Here is a 24,693-nt window from a genome sequence, read left to right as displayed (position 1 = left end):
GAAAGCAGAGACGCTGCTCCAGCTCCTTTATTTTCTATAATACAGGAGGAAGCAGTGACGCAGCTCAAGCTCCTTTATTTTCTATAACACAGGAGGAAGCAGTGACGCTGCTCCAGCTCCTTTATTTTCTATAATACAGGAGGAAGCAGTGACGCTGCTCCAGCTCCTTTGTTTTCTTTAATACAGGAGGAAGCAGAGACGCTGCTCCAGCTCCTTTGTTTTCTTTAAGACAGGAGGAAGCAGTGACGCTGCTCCAGCTCCTTTATTTTCTATAATACAGGAGGAAGCAGTGACGCTGCTCTAGCTCCGTTATTTTCGATAATACAGAAGGAAGCAGTGACGCTGCTCCAGCTCCTTTATTTTCTATAATACAGGAGGAAGCAGTGACGCTGCTCCAGCTCCTTTATTTTCTATAATACAGGAGGAAGCAGTGACGCTGCTCCAGCTCCTTTATTTTCTATAATACAAGAGGAAGCAGTGACGCTGCTCCAGCTCCTTTATTTTCTATAATACAAGAGGAAGCAGTGACGCTGCTCCAGCTCCTTTATTTTCTATAATACAGGAGGAAGCAGTGACGATGCTCCAGCTCCTTTATTTTCTATAATACAGGAGGAAGCAGAGACGCTGCTCCAGCACCTTTATTTTCTATAATACAGGAGGAAGCAGTGACGCTGCTCCAGCTCCTTTATTTTCTATAATACAGGAGGAAGCAGAGACGCTGCTCCAGCACCTTTATTTTCTATAATACAGGAAGAAGCAGTGACGCTGCTCCAGCTCCTTTATGTGCTATAATACAGGAGAAAGCAGAGACGCTGATCCAGCTTCTTTATTTTCTATAAAACAGGAGGAAGCAGTGACGCTGCCCCAGCTCCTTTATTTTCTATAATACAGGAGGAAGCAGTGACGCTGCTCCAGCTCCTTTGTTTTCTATAATACAGGAGGAAGCATTAATGCTGCTCCAGCTCCTTTATTTTCTATAATACAGGAGGAAGCCGTGACGCTGCTCCAGCTCCTTTATTTTCTATAATACAGGAGGAAGCAGTGACGCTGCCCCAGCTCCTTTATTTTCTATAATACAGGAGGAAGCAGTGACGCTGCCCCAGCTTCTTTATTTTCTATAATACAGGAGGAAGCATTAATGCTGCTCCAGCTCCTTTATTTTCTATAATACAGGAGGAAGCCGTGACGCTGCTCCAGCTCCTTTATTTTCTATAATACAGGAGGAAGCCGTGACGCTGCTCCAGCTCCTTTATTTTCTATAATACAGGAGGAAGCAGTGACGCTGCCCCAGCTCCTTTATTTTCTATAATACAGGAGGAAGCAGTGACGCTGCCCCAGCTTCTTTATTTTCTATAATACAGGAGGAAGCATTAATGCTGCTCCAGCTCCTTTATTTTCTATAATACAGGAGGAAGCCGTGACGCTGCTCCAGCTCCTTTATTTTCTATAAAACAGGAGGAAGCAGTGACGCTGCTCCAGCTCCTTTTTTTTTCTATAATACAGGAGGAAGCTGTGACGCTGCTCCAGCTCCTTTATTTTCTATAATACAGGAGGAAGCAGTGACGCTGCTCCAGCTCCTTTATTTTCTACAATACAGGAGGAAGCAGTGACACTGCTCCAGCTCGTTTATTTTCTTTAATACAGGAGGAAGCAATGACGCTGCTCCAGCTCCGTTATTTTCTATAATACAGGAGGTTCTATAATACAGGAGGAAGCAGCGACGCTGCTCCAGCTCCTTTATTTTCTATAATACAGGAGGAAGCAGTGACTCTGCTCCAGCTCCTTTATTTTCTATAATACAGGAGGAAGCAGCGACGCTGCTCCAGCTCCTTTATTTTCTATAATTCAGGAGGAAGCAGTGACGCTGCTCCAGCTCCTTTATTTTCTATAATACAGGAGGAAGCAGTGACGCTGCTCCAGTTCCTTTATTTTCTCTAATACAGGAGGAAGCAGTGACTCTGCTCCAGCTCCTTTATTTTCTATAATACCAGAGGAAGCAGTGACGCTGCTCGAGCTCCTGTATTTTCTATAATACAGGAGGAAGCAGTGACGCTGCTCCAGAGCCTTTATTTTCTATAATACAGGAGGAAGCAGAGACGCTGCTCGAGATCCTTTATTTTCAATAATACAGGAGGAAGCAATGACAATGCTCCAGCTCCTTTATTTTCTATAATACTGGAGGAAGCAGTGACGCTGCTCCAGCTCCTTTATTTTCTATAATACAGGAGGAAGCAGTGACTCTGCTCCAGCTCCTTTATTTTCGATAATACAGGAGGAAGCAGTGAGGCTGCTCCAGCTCCTTTATTTTCTATAATACAGGAGGAAGCATTGACGCTGCTCCAGCTCCTTTATTTTCTATAATACTGGAGGAAGCAGTGACGCTGTCCCAGCTCCTTTATTTTCTATAATACAGGAGGATGCAGTGACGCTGCTCCAGGTGCTTTATTTTCTATAATACAGGAGGAAGCAGTGACGCTGCTCCAGCTCCTTTATATTCTGTAATACAGGAGGAAGCAGTGACGCTGCTCCAGGTCCTTTATTTTCTATAATACAGGAGGATGCAGTGACGCTGCTCCAGGTCCTTTATTTTCTATAATACAGGAGGAAGCAGTGACGCTGCTCCAGCTCCTTTATATTCTGTAATACAGGAGGAAGCAGTGACGCTGCTCCAGCTCCTTTATTTTCTATAACACAGGAGGAAGCAGTGACGCTGCTCCAGCTCCTTTATTTTCTATAAAACAGGAGGAAGCAGTGACGCTGCTACAGCTCTTTTATTTTCTATAATACGAGGAGGCAGTGACGCTGCTCCAGCTCCTTTATTTTCTATAATACAGGAGGATGCAGTGACGCTGCTCCAGGTCCTTTATTTTCTATAATACAGTAGGAAGCAGAGACGCTGCTCCAGCACCTATATTTTCTATAATACAGGAAGAAGCAGTGACGCTGCTCCAGCTCCTTTATTTTCTATAATACAGGAGGAAGCAGTGAGGCTGCTCCAGCATCTTTATTTTCTATAATACAGGGGAAAGCAGAGACGCTGCTCCAGCTTCTTTATTTTCTATAATACAGGAGGAAGCATTAATGCTGCTCCAGCTCCTTTATTTTCTATAATAAAGGAGGAAGCCGTGACGCTGCTCCAGCTCCTTTATTTTCTATAATACAGGAGGAAGCAGTGACGCTGCTCCAGCTCCTTTATTTTCTATAACACAGGAGGAAGCGGTGACGCTGCTCCAGCTCCTTTATTTTCTATAATACAGGAGGAAGCAGTGACGCTGCTCCAGCTCCTTTATTTTCTTTAATACAGGAGGAAGCAGTGACTTTGCTCCAGCTCCTTTATTTTCTATAATACCGGAGGAAGCAGTGACGCTGCTCCAGCTCCTGTATTTCATATAATACAGGAGGAAGCAGTGACACTGCTCCAGCTCCTTTATTTTCTATAATACAGGAGGAAGCAGTGACGCTGCTCCAGCTCCTTTATTTTCTATAATACAGGAGGAAGCAGTGACACTGCTCCAGCTCCTTTATTTTCTATAATACAGGAGGAAGCAGTGACGCTGCTCCAGCTCCTTTATTTTCTATAATACAGGAGGAAGCAGTGACGCTACTCCAGGTCCTTTATTTTCTATAATACAGGAGGAAGCAGTGACGCTGCTCCAGCTCCTTTATTTTCTATAATACAGGAGGAAGCAGTGACGCTGCTGCAGCTCCTTTATTTTCTATAATACAAGAGGAAGCAGTGACTCTGCTCCAGCTCCTTTATTTTCTATAATCCAGGAGGAAGCAGTGACGCTGCTCCAGCTCCTTTATTTTCTATAATACAGAAGGAAGCAGTGACGCTGCTCCAGCTCCTTTATTTTCTATAATACAGGAGGAAGCAGTGACGCTGCTCCAGCTCCTTTATTTTCTATAATACAGGAGAAAGCAGAGACGCTGCTCCGGCTCCTTTATTTTCTATAATACAGGAGGAAGCAGTGACGCAGCTCAAGCTCCTTTATTTTCTATAACACAGGAGGAAGCAGTGACGCAGCTCAAGCTCCTTTATTTTCTATAATACAGGAGGAAGCAGTGACGCTGCTCCAGCTCCTTTGTTTTCTTTAATACAGGAGGAAGCAGAGACGCTGCTCCAGCTCCTTTATTTTCTATAATACAGGAGGAAGCAGTGACGCTGCTCCAGCTCCTTTGTTTTCTTTAATACAGGAGGAAGCAGTGACGCTGCTCCAGCTCCTTTGTTTTCTTTGATACAGGAGGAAGCAGAGACGCTGCTCCAGCTCCTTTATTTTCTATAATACAGGAGGAAGCAGTGACGCTGCTCCAGCTCCTTTATTTTCTTTAATACAGGAGGAAGCAGTGACGCTGCTCCAGCTCCTTTGTTTTCTTTAATACAGGAGGAAGCAGTGACGCTGCTCCAGCTCCTTTATTTTCTATAATACAGGAGGAAGCAGTGACGCTGCTCTAGCTCCGTTATTTTCGATAATACAGAAGGAAGCAGTGACGCTGCTCCAGCTCCTTTATTTTCTATAATACAGGAGGAAGCAGTGACGCTGCTCCAGCTCCTTTATTTTCTATAATACAGGAGGAAGCAGTGACACTGCTCCAGCTCCTTTATTTTCTTTAATACAGGAGGAAGCAGTGACGCTGCTCCGGCTCCTTTATTTTGTATAATACAGGAGGAAGCAGTGACGCTGCTCCAGTTCCTTTATTTTCTGTAATACAGGAGGAAGCAGAGACGCTGCTCCATCTCCTTTATTTTCTATAATTCAGGAGGAAGCAGTGACGCTGCTCCAGCTCCTTTATTTTCTATAATACAGGAGGAAGCAGTGACGCTGCTCCAGCTCCGTTATTTTCGATAATACAGGAGGAAGCAGAGACGCTGCTCCATCTCCTTTATTTTCTATAATTCAGGAGGAAGCAGTGACGCTGCTCCAGCTCCTTTATTTTCTATAATACAGGAGGAAGCAGAGACACTGCTCCAGCTCCTTTATTTTCTATAAGACAGGAGAAAGCAGTGAGTCTGCTCCAGCTCCTTTATATTCTATAATACAGGAGGAAGCAGTGACGCTGCTCCAGCTCCTTTATTTTCTATAATACAGGAGGAAGCAGTGACACTGCTCCAGCTTCTTTATTTTCTATAATACAGGAGGAAGCAGTGACGCTGCTCCGGCTCCATTATTTTGTATAATACAGGAGGAACCAGTGACGCTGCTCCAGTTCCTTTATTTTCTGTAATACAGGAGGAAGCAGAGACACTGCTCCAGCTCCTTTATTTTCTATAATACAGGAGGAAGCAGTGACGCTGCTCCACCTCCTTTATTTTCTATAATACCGGAGGAAGCAGTGACGCTGCTCCAGCTCCTTTATTTTCTATAATACCGGAGGAAGCAGTGACGCTGCTCCAGCTCCTTTATTTTCTATAATACCGGAGGAAGCAGTGACGCTGCTCCGGCTCCTTTATTTTCTATAATACCGGAGGAAGCAGTGACGCTACTCCAGCTCCTTTCTTTTCTGTAATACAGGAGGAAGCAGAGACGCTGAACCAGCTTCTTTATTTTCTATAATACAGTAGGAAGCAGAGACACTGCTACAGCTCCTTTATTTTCTATAATACAGGAGGAAGCAGTGACGCTGCTCCAGCTCCTTTATTTTCTATAATACAGGAGGAAGCAGTGACGCTACTCCAGCTCCTTTCTTTTCTGTAATACAGGAGGAAGCAGACACGCTGAACCAGCTTCTTTATTTTCTATAATACAGGAGGAAGCAGAGACGCTGCTCCAGCTCCTTTATTTTCTATAATACAGGAGGAAGCAGAGACACTGCTCCAGCTCCTTTATTTTCTATAATACAGGAGGAAGCAGTGACGCTGGTTCAGCTCCTTTATTTTCTATAATACAGGAGGAAGCAGTGACGCTGCTCCAGCTCCTGTATTTTCTATAATACAGGAGGAAGCAGTGACGCTGCTCCAGCTCCTTTATTTTCTATAATACAGGAGGAAGCAGTGACGCTGCTCCAGCTCCTTTATTTTCTATAATACAGGAGGAAGCAGTGACGCTGCTCTAGCTCCGTTATTTTCGATAATACAGGAGGAAGCAGTGACGCTGCTCCCGCTCCTTTATTTTCTATAATACAGGAGGAAGCAGTGACACTGCTCCAGCTCCTTTATTTATTTTAATACATGAGGAAGCAGTGACGCTGCTCCAGCTCCTTTATTTTCTATAATACAGGAGGAAGCAGTGACGCCGCTCCAGCTCCTTTATTTTCTATAATACAGGAGGAAGCAGTGACACTGCTCCAGCTCCTTTATTTATTTTAATACAGGAGGAAGCAGTGACGATGCTCCAGTTCCTTTATTTTCTATAATACAGGAGGAAGCAGAGACGCTACTCCAGCTCCTTTATTTTCTATAAGACAGGAGGAAGCAGTGACGCTGCTCCAGCTCCTTTATTTTCTATAATACAGGAGGAAGCAGAGACGCTACTCCAGCTCCTTTATTTTCTATAATACAGGAGGAAGCAGTTAATCTGCTCCAGCTCCTTTATTTTCTATAATACCGGAGGACGCAGTGACGCTGCTCCAGCTCCTTTATTTTCTATAATACAGGAGGAAGCAGTGACACTGCTCCAGCTCCTTTATTTTCTATAAGACAGGAGGAAGCAGTGAGTCTGCTCCAGCTCCTTTATTTTCTATAATACAGGAGGAAGCAGTGACGCTGCTCCAGCTCCTTTATTTTCTATAATACAGGAGGAAGCAGTGACACTGCTCCAGCTCCTTTATTTTCTATAATACAGGAGGAAGCAGTGACTCTGCTCCAGCTCCTTTATTTTCTATAATACAGGAGGAAGCAGTGACGCTGCTCCGGCTCCTTTATTTTGTATAATACAGGAGGAACCAGTGACGCTGCTCCAGTTCCTGTATTTTCTGTAATACAGGAGGAAGGAGAGACGCTGAACCAGCTCCTTTATTTTCTATAATACAGGAGGAAGCAGTGACGCGGCTCCAGCTCCTTTATTTTCTATAATACAGGAGGAAGCAGTGACGCTGCTCCAGCTCCTTTATTTTCTATAATACAGGAGGAAGCAGTGACACGGCTCCAGCTCCTTTATTTTCGATAATACAGGAGTAAGCAGAGACACTGTTCCAGCTCCTTTATTTTCTGTAATACAGGAGGAAGCAGTGACGCTGATCCAGCTCCTTTATTTTCTATAATACAGGAGGAAGCAGTGACATGGCTCCAGCTCCTTTATTTTCTATAATACCGGAGGAAGCAGAGACGCTGCTCCAGCTCCTTTATTTTCTATAATACAGGAGGAAGCAGTGACGCTGCTCCAGCTCCTTTATTTTCTATAATACAGGAGGAAGCAGTGACGCTGCTCCAGCTCCTTTATTTTCTATAATACAGGAGGAAGCAGTGACGCTGCTCCAGCTCCTTTATTTTCTATAATACAGGAGGAAGCAGTGACACGGCTCCAGCTCCTTTATTTTCGATAATACAGGAGGAAGCAGTGACGCTGATCCAGCTCCTTTATTTTCTGTAATACAGGAGGAAGCAGTGACGCTGATCCAGCTCCTTTATTTTCTATAATACAGGAGGAAGCAGTGACACGGCTCCAGCTCCTTTATTTTCTATAATACCGGAGGAAGCAGAGACGCTGCTCCAGCTCCTTTCTTTTCTATAATACAGGAGGAAGCAGTGACGCTGCTCCAGCTCCTTTATTTTCTATAATACAGGAGGAAGCAGTGACACGGCTCCAGCTCCTTTATTTTCGATAATACAGGAGTAAGCAGAGACACTGCTCCAGCTCCTTTATTTTCTGTAATACAGGAGGAAGCAGTGACGCTGCTCCAGCTCCTTTGTTTTCTATGATACAGGAGGAAGCAGAGACACTGCTCCAGCTCCTTTATTTTCTATAATACAGGAGGAAGCAGTGACGCTGCTCCAGCTCCTTTATTTTCTATAATACCGGAGGAAGCAGTGACGCTGCTCCGGCTCCTTTATTTTCTATAATACCGGAGGAAGCAGTGACGCTACTCCAGCTCCTTTCTTTTCTTTAATACAGGAGGAAGCAGAGACGCTGAACCAGCTTCTTTATTTTCTATAATACAGGAGGAAGCAGAGACACTGCACCAGCTCCTTTATTTTCTATAATACAGGAGGAAGCAGTGACGCTGCTCCAGCTCCTTTATTTTCTATAATACAGGAGGAAGCAGTGACGCTGCTCCAGCTCCGTTATTTTCGATAATACAGGAGGAAGCAGTGACGCTACTCCAGCTCCTTTCTTTTCTGTAATACAGGAGGAAGCAGACACGCTGAACCAGCTTCTTTATTTTCTATAATACTGGAGGAAGCAGAGACACTGCTCCAGCTCCTTTATTTTCTATAATACAGGAGGAAGCAGTGACGCTGGTTCAGCTCCTTTATTTTCTATAATACAGGAGGAATCAGTGACGCTGCTCCAGCTCCTGTATTTTCTATAATACAGGAGGAAGCAGTGACGCTGCTCCAGCTCCTTTATTTTCTATAATACAGGAGGAAGCAGTGATGCTGCTCCAGCTCCTTTATTCTCTATAATACAGGAGGAAGCAGTGACGCTGCTCTAGCTCCGTTATTTTCTATAATACAGGAGGAAGCAGTGACGCTGCTCCAGCTCCTTTATTTTCTATAATACAGGAGGAAGCAGTGACGCTGCTCCAGCTCCTTTATTCTCTATAATACAGGAGGAAGCAGTGACGCTGCTCTAGCTCCGTTATTTTCGATAATACAGGAGGAAGCAGTGACGCTGCTCCCGCTCCTTTATTTTCTATAATACAGGAGGAAGCAGTGACACTGCTCCAGCTCCTTTATTTATTTTAATACAGGAGGAAGCAGTGACGCTGCTCCAGCTCCTTTATTTTCTATAATACAGGAGGAAGCAGTGACGCCGCTCCAGCTCCTTTATTTTCTATAATACAGGAGGAAGCAGAGACGCTGCTCCAGCTCCTTTATTTTCTATAAGACAGGAGGAAGCAGTTAATCTGCTCCAGCTCCTTTATTTTCTATAATACCGGAGGAAGCAGTGACGCTGCTCCAGCTCCTTTATTTTCTATAATACAGGAGGAAGCAGTGACACTGCTCCAGCTCCTTTATTTTCTATAAGACAGGATGAAGCAGTGAGTCTGCTCCAGCTCCTTTATTTTCTATAATACAGGAGGAAGCAGTGACGCTGCTCCAGCTCCTTTATTTTCTATAATACAGGAGGAAGCAGTGACACTGCTCCAGCTCCTTTATTTTCTATAATACAGGAGGAAGCAGTGACTCTGCTCCAGCTCCTTTATTTTCTATAATACAGGAGGAAGCAGTGACACTGCTCCGGCTCCTTTATTTTGTATAATACAGGAGGAACCAGTGACGCTGCTCCAGTTCCTGTATTTTCTGTAATACAGGAGGAAGGAGAGACGCTGAACCAGCTCCTTTATTTTCTATAATACAGGAGGAAGCAGTGACGCGGCTCCAGCTCCTTTATTTTCTATAATACAGGAGGAAGCAGTGACGCTGCTCCAGCTCCTTTATTTTCGATAATACAGGAGTAAGCAGAGACGCTGCTCCAGCTCCTTTATTTTCTGTAATACAGGAGGAAGCAGTGACGCTGCTCCAGCTCCTTTATTTTCTATAATACAAAAGGAAGCAGTGACGCTGCTCCAGCTCCTTTATTTTCTATAATACAGGAGGAAGCAGTGACACGGCTCCAGCTCCTTTATTTTCGATAATACAGGAGTAAGCAGAGACACTGCTCCAGCTCCTTTATTTTCTGTAATACAGGAGGAAGCATTGACACGGCTCCAGCTCCTTTATTTTCTATAATACAGGAGGAAGCAGTGACGCTGCTCCAGCTCCTTTATTTTCTATAATACAGGAGGAAGCAGAGAGACTGCTCCAGCTCCTTTATTTTCTGTAATACAGGAGGAAGCAGTGACGCTGCTCCAGCTCCTTTGTTTTCTATGATACAGGAGGAAGCAGAGACACTGCTCCAGCTCCTTTCTTTTCGGTAATGCAGGAGGAAGCAGAGACGCTGAACCATTTTCTTTATTTTCTATAATACAGGAGGGAGCAGAGACACTGCTCCAGCTCCTTTATTTTCTATAATACAGGAGGAAGCAGTGACGCTGCTCCAGCTCCTTTATTTTCTATAATACAGGAGGAAGCAGTGACGCTGCTCCAGCTCCTTTATTTTCTATAATACAGGAGGAAGCAGTGACGCTGCTCCAGCTCCTTTATTTTCTATAATACAGGAGGAAGCAGTGACTCTGCTCCAGCTCCTTTATTTTCTATAATACTGGAGGAAGCAGTGACGCTGCTCCAGCTCCATTATTTTCAATAATACAGGAGTAAGCAGAGAGACTGCTCCAGCTCCTTTATTTTCTGTAATACAGGAGGAAGCAGTGACGCTGCTCCAGCTCCTCTATTTCCTAAAATACAGGAGGAAGCATTGACACGGCTCCAGCTCCTTTATTTTCTATAATACAGGAGGAAGCAGTGACGCTGCTCCAGCTCCTTTATTTTCTATAATACAGGAGGAAGCAGAGACACTGCTCCAGCTCCTTTATTTTCTGTAATACAGGAGGAAGCAGTGACGCTGCTCCAGCTCCTTTGTTTTCTATGATACAGGAGGAAGCTGAGACACTGCTCCAGCTCCTTTATTTTCTGTAATACAGGAGGAAGCAGTGACGCTACTCCAGCTCCTTTATTTTCTGTAATACAGGAGAACGCAGTGACGCTGCTCCAGCTCCTTTATTTTCTATAATACAGGAGGAAGCAGTGACACTGGTCCATCTCCTTTATTTTCTATAATACAGGAGGAAGCAGTGACACGGCTCCAGCTCCTTTATTTTCGATAATACAGGAGTAAGCAGAGACACTGCTCCAGCTCCTTTATTTTCTATAATACAGGAGTAAGCAGAGACACTGCTCCAGCTCCTTTATTTTCTATAATACAGGAGTAAGCAGAGACACTTCTCCAGCTCCTTTATTTTCTGTAATACAGGAGGAAGCAGTGACGCTGCTCCAGCTCCTTTGTTTTCTATGATACAGGAGGAAGCAGAGACACTGCTCCAGCTCCTTTATTTTCTATAATACAGGAGGAAGCAGTGACGCTGCTCCAGCTCCTTTATTTTCTATAATACAGGAGGAAGCAGTGACGCTGCTCCAGCTCCTTTATTTTCTATAATACAGGAGTAAGCAGAGACACTTCTCCAGCTCCTTTATTTTCTGTAATACAGGAGGAAGCAGTGACGCTGCTCCGGCTCCTTTATTTTCTATAATACAGGAGGAAGCAGTGACGCTGCTCCGGCTCCTTTATTTTCTATAATACAGGAGGAAGCAGTGACTCTGCTCCAGCTCCTTTCTTTTCTGTAATACAGGAGAGAGCAGAGACGCTGAACCAGCTTCTTTATTTTCTATAATACAGGAGGAAGCAGTGACACTGCTCCAGCTCATTTATTTTCTATAATATAGGAGGAAGCAGTGACGCTGCTCCAGCTCCTATATTTTCTATAATACAGGAGGAAGCAGTGACGCTGCTCCGGCTCCTTTATTTTCTATAATACAGGAGGAAGCAGTGACGCTGCTCCAGCTCCTTTATTTTCTATAATACAGGAGGAAGCAGTGACGCTGCTCCAGCTCCTTTATTTTCTATAATATTGGAGGAAGCAGTGACGCTGCTCCGGCTCCTTTATTTTCTATAATACCGGAGGAAGCAGTGACGCTACTCCAGCTCCTTTCTTTTCTGTAATACAGGAGGAAGCAGAGGCGCTGAACCAGCTTCTTTATTTTCTATAATACAGGAGGAAGCAGTGACACTGCTCCAGCTTCTTTATTTTCTATAATACAGGAGGGAGCAGAGACATTGCTCCAGCTCCTTTATTTTCTATAATACAGCAGGAAGCAGTGACGCTGCTCCAGCTCCTTTATTTTGTATAATACAGGAGGAAGCAGTGACGCTGCTCCAGCTCCTGAATTTTCTATAATACAGGAGGAAGCAGTGACGCTGCTCCAGCTCCTTTATTTTCTATAATACAGGAGGAAGCAGTGACGCTGCTCCAGCTCCTGAATTTTCTATAATACAGGAGGAAGCAGTGACGCTGCTCCAGCTCCTTTATTTTCTATAATACTGGAGGAAGCAGTGACGCTGCTCCAGCTCCTTTACTTTCTATAATACAGGAGGAAGCAGTGACGCTGCTCCAGCTCCTTTATTTTCTATAATACAGGAGGAAGCAGTGACACGGCTCCAGCTCCTTTATTTTCTGTAATACAGGAGGAAGCAGAGACGCTGCTCCAGCTCCTTTATTTTCTATAATACAGGAGGAAGCAGTGACGCTGCTCCAACTCCTTTATTTTCTATAATACAGGAGGAAGCAGTGACGCTGCTCCAGCTCCTTTATTTTCTATAATACAGGAGGAAGCAGAGACGCTGCTCCAGCTCCTTTATTTTCTATAATACAGGAGGAAGCAGTGACGCTGCTCCAGCTCTTTTATTTTCTATAATACAGGAGGAAGCAGAGACGCTGCTCCAGCTCCTTTATTTTCTATAATACAGGAGGAAGCAGAGACGCTGCTCCAGCTCCTTTATTTTCTATAATACAGGAGGAAGCAGTGACGCTGCTCCAGCTCCTTTATTTTCTATAATACAGGAGGAAGCAGAGACGCTGCTCCAGCTCCTTTATTTTCTATAATACAGGAGGAAGCAGAGACGCTGCTCCAACTCCTTTATTTTCTATAATATAGGAGGAAGCAGTGACGCTGCTCCAGCTCCTTTATTTTCTATAATACAGGAGGAAGCAGTGACGCTGCTCCAGCTCCTTTATTTTCTATAATACAGGAGGAAGCAGTGACGCTGCTCCAGCTCCTTTATTTTCTATAATACAGGAGGAAGCAGTGACACTGCTCCAGATCCTTTATTTTCTATAATACAGGAGGAAGCAGTGACGCTGCTCCAGCTCCTTTATTTTCTATTATACCGGAGTAAGCAGTGACGCTGCTCCAGCTCATTTATTTTCTATAATATAGGAGGAAGCAGTGACGCTGCTCCGGCTCCTTTATTTTCTATAATACAGAAGGATGCAGTGACGCTGCTCAAGCTCCTTTATTTTCTATATTACAGGAGGAAGCAGTGACACTGCTCCAGATCCTTTATTTTCTATAATACAGGAGGAAGCAGTGATGCTGCTCCAGCTCCTTTAGTTTCTATAATACATGAGGAAGCAGTGACGCTGCTCCAGCTCCTTTATTTTCTATAATACATGAGGAAGCAGTGACGCTGCTCCAGCTCCTTTATTTTTTATAATACAAGAGGAAGCAGTGACGCTGCTCCAGCTCCTTTATTTTCTATAATACAGGAGGAAGCAGTGAGGCTGCTCCAGCTCCTTTATTTTCAAAAATACAGGAGGAAGCAGTGAGTCTGCTCCAGCTCCTTTATTTTCTATAATACAGGAGGAAGTAGAGTCGCTGCTCCAGCTCCTTTATTTTCAATAATACGGGAGGAAGCAGTGAGGCTGCTCCAGCTCCTTTATTTTCTATAATACAGGAGGAAGCAGAGACGCTGCTCCAGCTCCTTTATTTTCTATAATACAGGAGGAAGCAGTGAGGCTGCTCCAGCTCCTTTATTTTCTATAATACAGGAGGAAGCAGTGACGCTGCTCCAGCTCCTTTATTTTCTATAATACAGGAGGAAGCAGTGAGGCTGCTCCAGCTCCTTTATTTTCTATAATACAGGAGGAAGCAGTGAGGCTGCTCCAGCTCCTTTATTTTCTATAATACAGGAGGAAGCAGTGACGCTGCTCCATCTCCTTTATTTTCTATAATACAGGAGGAAGCAGTGAGGCTGCTCCAGCTCCGTTATTTTCTATAATACAGGAGGAAGCATTGACACTGCTCCAGCTCCTTTATTTTCAATAATACAGGAGGAAGCAGTGAAGCTGCTCCAGCTCCTATATTTTGTATAATACAGGAGGAAGCAGTGACACGGCTCCAGCTCCTTTATTTTCTGTAATACAGGAGGAAGCAGAGACGCTGCTCCAGCTCCTTTATTTTCTATAATACAGGAGGAAGCAGTGACGCTGCTCCAACTCCTTTATTTTCTATAATACAGGAGGAAGCAGAGACGCTGCTCCAGCTCCTTTATTTTCGATAATACAGGAGGAAGCAGTGACACGGCTCCAGCTCCTTTAGTTTCGATAATACAGGAGTAAGCAGAGACACTGCTCCAGCTCCTTTATTTTCTGTAATACAGGAGGAAGCGGTGACGCTGCTCCAGCTCCTTTATTTTCTATAATACAGGAGGAAGCGGTGACGCTGCTCCAGCACCTTTATTGTCTATAATACAGGAGGAAGCAGTGACGCTGCTCCAGCTGTTTTATTTTTGATAATACAGGAGGAAGCAGAGACGCTGCTCCAGCTCCTTTATTTTCTATAATACAGGAGGAAGCAGAGACGCTGATCCAGCTCCTTTATTTTCTATAATACAGGAGGAAGCAGAGACGCTGCTCCAACTCCTTTATTTTCTATAATACAGGAGGAAGCAGTGACGCTGCTCCAGCTCCTTTATTTTCAATAATACAGGAGGAAGCAGTGACGCTGCTCCAGCTCCTTTATTTTCTATAATACAGGAGGAAGCAGTGACACTGCTCCAGATCCTTTATTTTCTATAATACAGGAGGAAGCAGTGACGCTGCTCCAGCTCCTTTATTTTCTATTATACCGGAGGAAGCAGTGACGCTGCTCCAGCTCCTTTATTTTCTATAATACAGGAGGAAGCAGTGACGCTGCTCCAGCTCATTTATTTTCTATAATATAGGAGGAAGCAGTGACGCTGCTCCGGCTCCTTTATTTTCTATAATACAGAAGGAAGCAGTGACGCTGCTCCAGCTCCTTTATTTTCTATATTACAGGAGGAAGCAGTGACACTGCTCCAGATCCTTTATTTTCTATAATACAGGAGGAAGCAGTGACGCTGCTCCAGCTCCTTTATTTTCTATAATACATAAGGAAGCAGTGACGCTGCTCCAGCTCCTTTATTTTCTATAATACAGGAGGAAGCAGTGACGCTGCTCCAGCTCATTTATTTTCTATAATACCGGAGGAAGCAGAGACGCTGCTCCAGGTCCTTTATTTTCTTTCATACAGGAGTAATCATTGACACTGCTCCAGCTCCGTTATTTTCTATAATACAGGAGGAAGCAGAGACGCTGCTCCAGCTCCTTTATTTTCTATAATACAGGAGGAAGCAGAGACGCTGCTCCAGCTCCTTTATTTTCTATAATACAGGAGGAAGCAGTGAAGCTGCTCCAGCTCCTTTATTTTCTATAATACAGGAGGAAGCAGTGACGCTGCTCCAGCTCCTTTATTTTCTATAATACAGGAGGAAGCAGTGACAATGCTCCAGCTCCTTTATTTTCTATAATACAGGAGGAAGCAGTGACGCTGCTCCGGCTCCTTTATTTTCTATAATACAGGAGGAAGCAGTGACGCTGCTCCGGCTCCTTTATTTTCAATAATACAGGAGGAAGCAGTGACGCTGCTCCAGCTCCTTTATTTTCTATAATACAGGAGGAAGCAGTGACGCTGCTACAGCTCCTTTATTTTCTATAAAACAGGAGGAAGCAGTGACGCTGCTCCAGCTCCTTTATTTTCTATAATACAGGAGGAAGCAGTGACACTGCTCCAGCCCCTTTATTTTCTATAATACAGGAGGAAGAAGTGACGCTGCTCCAGCTCCTTTATTTTCTATAATACAGGAGGAAGCAGTGACGCTGCTCCAGCTCCTTTATTTTCTATAATACAGGAGGAAGCAGTGACGCTGCTCCAGCTCCTTTATTTTCTATAATACAGGAGGAAGCAGTGACGCTGCTCCGGCTCCTTTATTTTCTGTAATACAGGAGGAAGCAGAGACGCTGAACAAGCTCCTTTATTTTCTATAATACAGGAGGAAGCAGAGACACTGCTCCAGCTCCTTTATTTTCTATAATACAGGAGGAAGCAGTGACGCTGCTCCAGCTCCTGTATTTTCTATAATACAGGAGGAAGCAGTGACGCTGCTCCAGCTCCTTTATTTTCTATAATACAGGAGGAAGCAGTGACGCTGCTCCAGCTCCTTTATTTTCTATAATACAGGAGGAAGCAGTGACACGGCTCCAGCTCCTTTATTTTCGATAATACAGGAGTAAGCAGAGACACTGCTCCAGCTCGTTTATTTTCTGTAATCCAGGAGGAAGCAGTGACGCTGCTCCAGCTCCTCTATTTCCTAAAATACAGGAGGAAGCATTGACACGGCTCCAGCTCCTTTTTTGTCTATAATACAGGAGGAAGCAGTGACGCTGCTCCAGCTCCTTTATTTTCTATAATACAGGAGGAAGCAGAGAGACTGCTCCAGCTCCTTTATATTCTGTAATACAGGAGGAAGCAGTGACGCTGCTCCAGCTCCTTTGTTTACTATGATACAGGAGGAAGCAGAGACACTGCTCCAGCTCCTTTATTTTCTATAATACAGGAGGCAGCAGTGACGCTGCTCCAGCTCCTTTATTTTCTATAATACAGGAGGAAGCAGTGACGCTGCTCCGGCTCCTTTATTTTCTATAATACCGGAGGAAGCAGTGACGCTACTCCAGCTCCTTTCTTTTCTGTAATACAGGAGGAAGCAGAGACGCTGAACCAGCTTCTTTATTTTCTATAATACAGGAGGGAGCAGTGACGCTGCTCCAGCACCTGTATTTTCTATAATACAGGAGGAAGCGGTGACGCTGCTCCAGCTCCTTTATTTTCTATAATACAGGAGGAAGCAGTGACGCTGCTCCAGCTCCTTTATTTTCTATAAAACAGGAGGAAGCAGAGACACTGCTCCAGCTCCTTTATTTTCTGTAATACAGGAGGAAGCAGAGACGCTGCTCCAGCTCCTTTATTTTCTATAATACAGGAGGAAGCAGTGACGCTGCTCCAACTCCTTTATTTGCTATAATACAGGAGGAAGCAGAGACGCTGCTCCAGCTCCTTTATTTTCTATAATACAGGAGGAAGCAGAGACGCTGCTCCAGCTCCTTTATTTTCTATAATACAGGAGGAAGCAGTGACGCTGCTCCAGCTCCTTTATTTTCTATAATACAGGAGGAAGCAGAGACGCTGCTCCAGCTCCTTTATTTTCGATAATACAGGAGGAAGCAGTGACGCTGCTCCAGCTCCTTTATTTTCGATAATACAGGAGTAAGCAGAGACACTGCTCCAGCTCCTTTATTTTCTGTAATACAGGAGGAAGCGGTGACGCTGCTCCAGCACCTTTATTTTCTATAATACAGGAGGAAGCAGTGACGCTGCTCCAGCTCCTTTATTTTCTATAATACAGGAGTAAGCAGAGACGCTGCTCCAGCTCCTTTATTTTCTATAATATAGGAGGAAGCAGTGACGCTGCTCCAGCTCCTTTATTTTCTATAATACATGAGGAAGCAGAGACGCTGCTCCAACTCCTTTATTTTCTATAATATAGGAGGAAGCAGTGACGCTGCTCCAGCTCCTTTATTTTCTATAATACAGGAGGAAGCAGAGACGCTGCTCCAGCTCCTTTATTTTCTATAATACAGGAGGAAGCAGAGACACTGCTCCAGCTCCTTTATTTTCTATAATACAGGAGGCAGCAGTGACGCTGCTCCAGCTCCTTTATTTTCTATAATACAGGAGGAAGCAGTGACGCTGCTCCGGCTCCTTTATTTTCTATAATACCGGAGGAAGCAGTGACGCTACTCCAGCTCCTTTCTTTTCTGTAATACAGGAGGAAGCAGAGACGCTGAACCAGCTTCTTTATTTTCTATAATACAGGAGGGAGCAGTGACGCTGCTCCAGCACCTGTATTTTCTATAATACAGGAGGAAGCGGTGACGCTGCTCCAGCTCCTTTATTTTCTATAATACAGGAGGAAGCAGTGACGCTGCTCCAGCTCCTTTATTTTCTATAAAACAGGAGGAAGCAGAGACACTGCTCCAGCTCCTTTATTTTCTGTAATACAGGAGGAAGCAGAGACGCTGCTCCAGCTCCTTTATTTTCTATAATACAGGAGGAAGCAGTGACGCTGCTCCAACTCCTTTATTTGCTATAATACAGGAGGAAGCAGAGACGCTGCTCCAGCTCCTTTATTTTCTATAATACAGGAGGAAGCAGAGACGCTGCTCCAGCTCCTTTATTTTCTATAATACAGGAGGAAGCAGTGACGCTGCTCCAGCTCCTTTATTTTCTATAATACAGGAGGAAGCAGAGACGCTGCTCCAGCTCCTTTATTTTCGATAATACAGGAGGAAGCAGTGACGCTGCTCCAGCTCCTTTATTTTCGATAATACAGGAGTAAGCAGAGACACTGCTCCAGCTCCTTTATTTTCTGTAATACAGGAGGAAGCGGTGACGCTGCTCCAGCACCTTTATTTTCTATAATACAGGAGGAAGCAGTGACGCTGCTCCAGCTCCTTTATTTTCTATAATACAGGAGGAAGCAGAGACGCTGCTCCAGCTCCTTTATTTTCTATAATATAGGAGGAAGCAGTGACGCTGCTCCAGCTCCTTTATTTTCTATAATACATGAGGAAGCAGAGACGCTGCTCCAACTCCTTTATTTTCTATAATATAGGAGGAAGCAGTGACGCTGCTCCAGCTCCTTTATTTTCTATAATACAGGAGGAAGCAGAGACGCTGCTCCAGCTCCTTTATTTTCTATAATACAGGAGGAAGCAGTGACGCTGCTCTAGCTCCTTTATTTTCTATAATACAGGAGGAAGCAGTGACGCTGCTCCAGCTCCTTTATTTTCTATAATACAGGAGGAAGCAGTGACACTGCTCCAGATCCTTTATTTTCTATAATACAGGAGGAAGCAGTGACGCTGCTCCAGCTCCTTTATTTTCTATTATACCGGAGGAAGCAGTGACGCTGCTCCAGCTCCTTTATTTTCTATAATACAGGAGGAAGCAGTGACGCTGCTCCAGATCCTTTATTTTCTATAATACAGGAGGAAGCAGTGACGCTGCTCCAGCTCCTTTATTTTCTATAATACAGGAGGAAGCAGTGAGGCTGCTCCAGCTCCTTTATTTTCTATAATACCGGAGGAAGCAGTGACGCTGCTCCAGCTCCTTTATTTTCTATAATACAGGAGGAAGCAGTGACGCTGCTCCAGCTCCTTTATTTTCTATAATACAGGAGGAAGCAGTGACGCTGCTCCAGCTCCTTTATTTTCTATAATACAGGAGGAAGCAGTGACGCTGCTCCAGCTCCTTTATTTTCTATCATACAGGAGGAAGCAGTGACGCTGCTCCAGCTCCTTTATTTTCTATAATACAGGAGGAAGCAGTGACGCTGCTCCAGCTCCTTTATTTTCTATAATACATGAGGAAGCAGTGACGCTGCTCCAGCTCCTTTATTTTCTATAATACAGGAGGAAGCAGTGACGCTGCTCCAGCTCCTTTATTTTCAATAATACAAGAGGAAGCAGTGATGCTGCTCCAGCTCCTTTATTTTCTATAATACAGGAGGAAGCAGTGAGGCTGCTCCAGCTCCTTTATTTTCAAAAATACAGGAGGAAGCAGTGAGGCTGCTCCAGCTCCTTTATTTTCTATAATACAGGAGGAAGTAGAGACGCTGCTCCAGCTCCTTTATTTTCTATAATACGGGAGGAAGCAGTGAGGCTGCTCCAGATCCTTTATTTTCTATAATACGGGAGGAAGCAGTGAGGCTGCTCCAGCTCCTTTATTTTCTATAATACAGGAGGAAGCAGTGACGCTGCTCCAGCTCCTTTATTTTCTATAATACAGGAGGAAGCAGTGAGGCTGCTCCAGCTCCTTTATTTTCTATAATACAGGAGGAAGCAGTGACGCTGCTCCAGCTCCTTTATTTTCTATAATACAGGAGGAAGCAGTGAGGCTGCTCCAGCTCCTTTATTTTCTATAATACAGGAGGAAGCAGTGAGGCTGCTCCAGCTCCTTTATTTTCTATAATACAGGAGGAAGCAGTGACGCTGCTCCATCTCCTTTATTTTCTATAATACAGGAGGAAGCAGTGACGCTGCTCCAGCTCCTTTATTTTCTATAATACAGGAGGAAGCAGTGACGCTGCTCCAGCTCCTTTGTTTTCTATAATACCGGAGGAAGCAGTGAGGCTGCTCCAGCTCCGTTATTTTCAATAATACAGGAGGAAGCAGTGAAGCTGCTCCAGCTCCTCTATTTTGTATAATACAGGAGGAAGCAGTGACGCTGCTCCAGCTCCTTTATTTTCTATAATACCGGAGGAAGCAGTGACGCTGCTCCAGGTCCTTTATTTTCTATAATACAGGAGTAATCATTGACACTGCTCCAGCTCCTTTATTTTCTATAATACAGGAGGAAGCAGAGACGCTGCTCCAGCTCCTTTATTTTCTATAATACAGGAGGAAGCAGTGAAGCTGCTCCGGCTCCTTTATTTTCTATAATACAGGAGGAAGCAGAGACGCTGCTCCGGCTCCTTTATTTTCTATAATACAGGAGGAAGCAGTGACGCTGCTCCGGCTCCTTTATTTTCTATAATACAGGAGGAAGCAGTGACGCTGCTCCGGCTCCTTTATTTTCTATAATACAGGAGGAAGCAGTGACGCTGCTCCGGCTCCTTTATTTTCTATAATACAGGAGGAAGCAGTGACGCTGCTCCAGCTCCTTTATTTTCTATAAAACAGGAGGAAGCAGTGACGCTGCTCCAGCTCCTTTATTTTCTATAATACAGTAGGAAGCAGTGACGCTGCTACAGCTCCTTTATTTTCTATAAAACAGGAGGAAGCAGTGACGCTGCTCCAGCCCCTTTATTTTCTATAATACAGGAGGAAGCAGTGACGCTGCTCCAGCTCCTTTATTTTCTATAATACAGGAGGAAGCAGTGACGCTACTCCAGCTCCTTTATTTTCTATAATACAGGAGGAAGCAGTGACGCTGCACCAGCTCCTTTACTTTCTATAATACAGAAGGAAGCAGTGACGCTGCTCCGGCTCCTTTATTTTCTATAATACAGGAGGAAGCAGTGACGCTGCTCCAGCTCCTTTATTTTCTATAATACAGGAGGAAGCAGTGACGCTGCTCCAGCTCCTTTATTTTCTATGATACAGGAGGAAGCAGTGACGCTGCTCCAGCTCCTTTATTTTCTATAATACAGGAGGAAGCAGTGACGCTGCTCCAGCTCCTTTATTTTCTATAATATAGGAGGAAGCAGTGACGCTGCCCCAGCTCCTTTATTTTCTATAATACAGGAGGAAGCAGTGACGATGCTCCAGCTCCTTTATTTTCTATAATACAGTAGGAAGCAGAGACGCTGATCCAGCTCCTTTATTTTCTATAATACAGGAGGAAGCAGAGACGCTGCTCCAGCTCCTTTATTTTCTATAATACAGGAGGAAGCAGTGACGATGCTCCAGCTCCTTTATTTTCTATAATACAGGAGGAAGCAGTGACGCTGCTACAGCTCCTTTATTTTCTATAAAACAGGAGGAAGCTGTGACGCTGCTCCAGCCCCTTTATTTTCTATAATACAGGAGGAAGCAGTGACGATGCTCCAGCTCCTTTATTTTCTATAATACAGTAGGAAGCAGAGACGCTGATCCAGCTCCTTTATTTTCTATAATACAGGAGGAAGCAGAGACGCTGCTCCAGCTCCTTTATTTTCTATAATACAGGAGGAAGCAGTGACGCTGCTCCAGCTCCTTTATTTTCTATAATACAGGAGGAAGCAGTGACGCTGCTACAGCTCCTTTATTTTCTATAAAACAGGAGGAAGCAGTGACGCTGCTCCAGCCCCTTTATTTTCTATAATACAGGAGGAAGCAGTGACGCTGCTCCAGCTCCTTTATTTTCTATAATACAGGAGGAAGCAGTGACGCTACTCCAGCTCCTTTATTTTCTATAATACAGGAGGAAGCAGTGACGCTGCTCCAGCTCCTTTACTTTCTATAATACAGAAGGAAGCAGTGACGCTGCTCCGGCTCCTTTATTTTCTATAATACAGGAGGAAGCAGTGACGCTGCTCCAGCTCCTTTATTTTCTATAATACAGGAGGAAGCAGTGACGCTGCTCCAGCTCCTTTATTTTCTATGATACAGGAGGAAGCAGTGACGCTGCTCCAGCTCCTTTATTTTCTATAATACAGGAGGAAGCAGTGACGCTGCTCCAGCTCCTTTATTTTCTATAATATAGGAGGAAGCAGTGACGCTGCTCCAGCTCCTTTATTTTCTATAATACAGGAGGAAGCAGTGACGATGCTCCAGCTCCTTTATTTTCTATAATACAGTAGGAAGCAGAGACGCTGATCCAGCTCCTTTATTTTCTATAATACAGGAGGAAGCAGAGACGCTGCTCCAGCTCCTTTATTTTCTATAATACAGGAGGAAGCAGTGACGATGCTCCAGCTCCTTTATTTTCTATAATACAGGAGGAAGCAGTGACGATGCTCCAGCTCCTTTATTTTCTATAATACAGGAGGAAGCAGAGACGCTGCTCCAGCTCCTTTATTTTCTATAATACAGGAGGAAGCAGTGACGCTGCTCTGGCTCCTTTATTTTCTATAATACAGGAGGAAGCAGTGACGATGCTCCAGCTCCTTTATTTTCTGTAATACAGGAGGAAGCAGAGACGCTGCTCCAGCTCCTTTATTTTCGATAATACAGGAGGAAGCAGAGACGCTGCTCCAGCTCCTTTATTTTCTATAATACAGGAGGAAGCAGTGACGATGCTCCAGCTCCTTTATTTTCTGTAATACAGGAGGAAGCAGAGACGCTGCTCCAGCTCCTTTATTTTCTATAATACAGGAGGAAGCAGTGACGCTGCTCCAGCTCCTTTATTTTCAAAAATACAGGATCAAGCAGTGACGATGCTCCAGCTCCTTTATTTTCTATAATACAGGAGGAAGCAGTGACGCTGCTCCAGCTCCTTTATTTTCTATAATACAGGAGGAAGCAGAGACGCTGTTCCAGCTCCTTTATTTTCTATAATACAGGAGGCAGCAGTGACGCTGCTCCAGCTCCTTTATTTTCTATAATACAGGAGGAAGCAGTGACGCTGCTCCAGCTCCTTTATTTTCTATAATACAGGAGGAAGCAGTGACGCTGCTCCAGCTCCTTTATTTTCTATAATACAGGAGGAAGCAGTAACGCTGCTCCAGCTCCTTTATTTTCTATAATACAGGAGGAAGCAGAGACGCTGCTCCAGTTCCTTTATTTTCTATAATACAGGAGGAAGCAGAGACGCTGCTCCAGCTCCTTTATTTTCTATAATACAGGAGGAAGCAGTGACGCTGCTCCAGCTCCTTTATTTTCTATAATACAGGAGGAAGCAGTGACGCTGCTCCAGCTCCTTTATTTTCTATAATACAGGAGGAAGCAGTAACGCTGCTGCAGCTCCTTTATTTTCTATAATACAGGAGGAAGCAGAGACGCTGCTCCAGCTCCTTTATTTTCTATAATACAGGAGGAAGCAGAGACCCTGCTCCAGCTCCTTTATTTTCTATAATACAGGAGGAAGAAGTGAGGCTGCTCCAGGTCCTTTATTTTCTATAATACAGGAGGAAGCGGTGACGCTGCTCGAGCTCCTTTATTTTCTATAATACAGGAGGAAGCAGTGACGCTGCTCCAGCTCCTTTATTTTCTATAATACAGGAGGAAGCAGTGACGCTGCTCCAGCTCCTTTATTTTCTATAAAACAGGAGGAAGCAGTGACACTGCTCCATCTCCTTTATTTTCTATAATACTGGAGGAAGCAGTGACGCTGCTCCGGCTCCTTTATTTTCTATCATACAGGAGGAAGCAGTGACGCTGCTCCGGCTCCTTTAATTTCTATAATACTGGAGGAAGCAGTGACGCTGCTCCGGCTCCTTTATTTTCTATAATACAGGAGGAAGCAGTGACGCTGCTCCGGCTCCTTTATTTTCTATAATACAGGAGGAAGCAGTGACGCTGCTCCAGCTCCTTTATTTTCTATAATACAGGAGGAAGCAGTGACGCTGCTCCGGCTCCTTTATTTTCTATAATACAGGAGGAAGCAGTGACGATGCTCCAGCTCCTTTATTTTCTATAATACAGGAGGAAGCAGTGACGCTGCTCCGGCTCCTTTATTTTCTATAATACAGGAGGAAGCAGTGACACTGCTCCAGCTCGTTTATTTTCTATAATACTGGAGGAAGCAGTGACGCTGCTCCAGCTCGTTTATTTTCTATAATACTGGAGGAAGCAGTGACGCTGCTCCGGCTCCTTTATTTTCTATAATACAGGAGGAAGCAGTGACGCTGCTCCAGCTCCTTTATTTTCTGTAATACAGGAGGAAGCAGAGACACTGCTCCAGCTCGTTTATTTTCTATAATACAGGAGGAAGCAGAGACGCTGATCCAGCTCCTTTATTTTCTATAATACAGGAGGAAGCAGAGACGCTGCTCCAGCTCCTTTATTTTCTATAATACAGGAGGAAGCAGTGACGATGCTCCAGCTCCTTTATTTTCTATAATACAGGAGGAAGCAGTGACGATGCTCCAGCTCCTTTATTTTCTATAATACAGGAGGAAGCAGAGACGCTGCTCCAGTTCCTTTATTTTCTATAATACAGGAGGAAGCAGTGACGCTGCTCTGGCTCCTTTATTTTCTATAATACAGGAGGAAGCAGTGACGATGCTCCAGCTCCTTTATTTTCTGTAATACAGGAGG

This window comes from Chiloscyllium punctatum, chromosome 50, assembly GCF_047496795.1.
Source record: "Chiloscyllium punctatum isolate Juve2018m chromosome 50, sChiPun1.3, whole genome shotgun sequence".
Taxonomy (NCBI): Eukaryota; Metazoa; Chordata; class Chondrichthyes; order Orectolobiformes; family Hemiscylliidae; genus Chiloscyllium; species Chiloscyllium punctatum.
Note: the sequence above shows the minus strand (reverse complement) of the source record.